A 4,288-nucleotide genomic window follows, 5' to 3' on the forward strand; every position below is an offset into this window, starting at 1 on the left:
CTCAACCTTTCTCTACTGCTGAGTATCTAGGTTGCCTCTCCCCTACTTTTTCTCTCATATGCTTAACAAAATAGTAACTTCACCTAAAAGAGTTTACGTAAGTGGGGGAACCCCTGAGGCCTCTGTAGTTGAGGGGCCTCTCTCTACCCAAGGCTACAGGTCTCACTTGCTCCCAGCTTTCACAGACAATTCCCTGAAATAATGTGCTGCCTGGATGTCTGAACACAGGAAACAAATATGCAAACTGGAAAGAAGACTGTGTTGTGCATTTCTTTCTGCCTGGAGAGTCTGATGACAGAAACAGAGGAGGCATCTCTCATTCAGATGTCCAAGTGAAAGCCTGGAGACTTTTCACCAGTGACTGCAGGACTCATTCCTGATTCTAACCAGCTCCATCTCTTCATATATATTGAACATACAATTCCCATTCCTACCTCTCTCTGCCTTAGTACATGCTGCTCTTCTCTGTTGGGACCACCTTTCTTCTACTCTCTACCTGTCCATTCTTCAGGTTCCAACCTGCTTCCTGTGCAGCTCCTTCAACCTGTTTCTACTGCATTACTTGTCACCAGGATCTTGCTTCTCTGAACTTTCTGTTTGTTTGTTTTCTTATTGAAATTTATTTATCATTAATTGAAGGTTAATACTTGATCATATTGTGTTGGTTTCTGCCAAACATCAGCATGAATCATCCATAGGAATACCCTAAAGCAGAAAATAAAAATTTTGTACTCAGTTGTCCTATGCAATCTTCATATAGAATTATCTTCCCCTTCTATCTAGGTCACAAACACCTTAAAATAAAGAAGTTCACCATAATTTTTAAAAACCCCACAGCTATTGTGGTCTGATATCATAACTGGGGACTCAATGGGTTGTAAAGACCAAGTGTATTGGTGAGTCTGAAGATGTGTGAGACCAAGGATATATTAAACTGGGGACATAAACAAAATGGGGAACTGATTCCCAGAAGATAAGGAGATCAGAAGGAAGAAAAGAGGGAGCTCTGCAAGGTTCTGCAAGCAAGGGAGACATAGATGATGAGGGGTCAGTAAGTGAACAGGTGCTATTAGAGAGGTTTGGTAACAGGTAGCAGGAAACTGAGGAAATAAATACACCAAGTATTTCCATGGTCATGGCCAGTAGGAAGGATCAGGATGTCAGACCCTGGAGACCTGGTGAATAAGGGCAACATGTGGCCAGGCTGAGACTGAGTCCAGAAACTTCCTAAGAAGTGCCCCAGCTTACTTGGGGGCAGTCACTCAGCGGAAGCTTGTACAATAGAGATTAAAGGTCACTTTTTCTTATTTAATGCTACGAGAGAGACCTAAAGCAAGTTCTAATATGCGTCCTTTCATCCCACGCCAGATTTGTCTCAAGTATGGAGCAAGGTCTCATCTACAGATAAATCCTAAATAGGAAAAGTTACATTTAGAGAATTTTCATGGAGGGGAGGCATATAAAACCATGGCTGCTACTCATATAGTAGGTACTCAATAAATAATTACTGTCTGTTTAAAAATTTAAAAAAAGATTTTGGTGTTTTTTTTCTTCCTTCTTTTTCCTTTTGGTAGTTGTAGTTGTTATTTACATGATGATGATGAAGAATTTTTCTAGAGCCTTGAAATCATGACAGAGGGGACAGTTAAGAAAGGAGGCAGAGGAAAGGATGGTAAAAGAATAAAAATCAAGTAGAACTAAAACCACTGGCTCCAATGGTTTGGAGCTGCCTTCCTGCTGGGAAGCCTAGACAACCATAGCAAATAAGGAATTGCACAGACAGGAGAATGGCAGGTTGGCTTTTGAGATCTCCCAAGAGATTCTAACCCTCTGAATAAGTATCCTAAAATAATGTTGGCATAACTTGCAAGATCTGAGGCGGTCATGTCAGGCTCCTGTCCCCCAGCCCAGTATTTCTAAGCTGACCACAAAGTCTCCGCAGAGAACAACAGCGTCATGAAATACATGCAGATGTGTAAGCAGCAGGCAGGAAAGGATTTCTCAAGTAAGACAACTAATTTTACAAAAACTTAGATAAAGTCTTGAATGCCCTAACCTCCCTGTTATATAAAAATCAAGAGTCATTTGATGAAGTGAAGCAACCCACCCAAATTAACATAATTAAATAAATAAGTCAAGCAGGCTCAAGTCAGCTGGTGTGGTTTTCTGTCACTGGGGAAGTCCAAGTCAAACACTGTACTAGAGTTTGAAAACAACGGGGTCATTTGAAGACCATTCCTTGCATTCATCTCAGGTCAAAAGAGGATAAAGATCAGAGTAATCAGGGCTGAAGTTTCAGGACATGATGTGATTACGATGGTGTTCACTCTGTCATGTACAGCCATCCCATCTGGCACGGAACATTTTGAAATTCCCTGCCCCGGGCATGTGGAACCTTCGCCACATGAGAGATTGGTGGGGACATCCCCACTGCGTGACCTATTACTCTGTGTTCTCATAAAACCAGGTTGGAGTTCAACAGGCCCCTTCCCCTGGGCAGAAGAGAAACCTCACCCAAACACCAACAGGGGCCACAAGTACCGAAGGTGGCAAAGTGGAGATCTGATGTGCAGTTTTGAATACTGTCCTACCAAATTTTTTAAACAATTTAGGACTGGTTCTGGCCAGGATCTCTCTGCCAGGAGCAGTAGAAAGACACAATTAAAAAAATAAAATAAAAAACCTAAGCCTGCTAATCCTACCCAGAACTGCCCAAGACTACTTTGGGCTGGAGACACACATGCTCAGCCTTCAGAGATGCATATGGGTGCATTTTGTTAATCCCCATCACTGCGTGTCAAGGATAACTGATCTATGACTAAAAATAGTGTGAGGACAGCAACACCAGCTATTTGGGGCCGAACTGAGGACACAGTGGAAAACTTGACAGCAGCACAGTAGAACCTTCCTGGCCCAAGGCCATAGGCTCAAGGGCAAGAGCTCTGGGCGCATCTGCTGGGCAAGCTGGATTGACAGGCTCACCTCCCATGAGGGGGTTTGAGGGGTGGTGATCTTCTCATATTATTGGGTGCCTTCTGAGTACAGGGCAAAGTGCTAGGAATAGGGGATGTAATGGTAGAAGACATGGTTCTCTGGAAAAAGCTTACAGTTGACAGATATTTAAGAAGGGTAGACAGAATAAAACAAAAACAGTTCTGCTTCATTTCACTGACTTCAGTCTGAAACTGTCTGCAGCCCCCACACTAACCAAGGAAGAAATTGAGATAGTAAGAGCAGAGATTCAAGCCTGTTCTTGGCCTCGGTATGATTCATTGGGTGGGAGTGAGAAGGAGAAAAGCAGAAAGAGGCCCTAAGTTCACATTTGCCAATTTATTCACATTAGTTGCATGTAGTTAGTATCCAGTATTACTGGTACTGCTTTCTGTGTGCTGTGTGCTAAGTTGCTTCAGTCGTGTCTAACTCTTTGCGACCCCACGGACTATAGCCTGTCAGGCTCCTCTGTTCATGGGATTCGCCAGGCAACAATACTGGAGTGTGTTGCCATTTCTTTCTCCAGGGGATCTTCCTGACCCAGGGATCAAACCTGCATCTCTTATGTCTCCTGCATTGGCATTGGCATGCAGGTTCTTTTACCATTAGTGCAGCCTGGGAAGCCCCACTGCTTTCTGTATCCTAAGGATATGTCTGTCCCCAGACATAGAATCGTTGAATCTCAGGACTCTTCCCCTACATAATTATTGCATGCCTACTATAAGCCAAACACTGTGCAAAAAATCTAAAACGTTTTAAAGATTGCCCTAAACTCTTGTTATAATCATCTTGTCCAAAGTGTATTTAATAGGAAGCTAGCTCTAAGGAAAATTGCTAGGGATTCTCGAGAAACCCACATGGTATATGCCATAGAGTGGCAGTTGCCAGCCATGACACAAGGTTTTGTCAGGACACTCCTTTGCTCCTCGGAATGTCAGACATTATCCAATAGTAACCAAGGCATACATCTCATTCTTAGCAGACATGATGCTGGAGTCTTGAAGACATGACTGGGAAGCAGTCAGGGGAACTTTCATCTTTTTTAACTGCCTTCAGGCTGCAGGCTTCGTAGAGTGTGCTAATAGTTTACTTAAAGAAGTTCAAATTGAATTCATTGAAAAATGGCACACTTCACTCCCCAGTCAGACATCACCAGGCTGCACTGTAATAGAGTGTGACTCCATTTTGTGATGTTGGACTCCTGACAGCATTTAAGCCTCACTCCCACTTCTCCCCTGTGTCTGATATCTGGGCAAGTGAATAAGAAAGCTAAGTACTTCCTCCTTTGGCAACAGTG

This window comes from Giraffa tippelskirchi, chromosome 5 (genome assembly GCF_054371585.1).
Source record: "Giraffa tippelskirchi isolate mGirTip1 chromosome 5, T2T-mGirTip1v1.2.pri, whole genome shotgun sequence".
In the NCBI taxonomy this organism is placed as follows: Eukaryota; Metazoa; Chordata; class Mammalia; order Artiodactyla; family Giraffidae; genus Giraffa; species Giraffa tippelskirchi.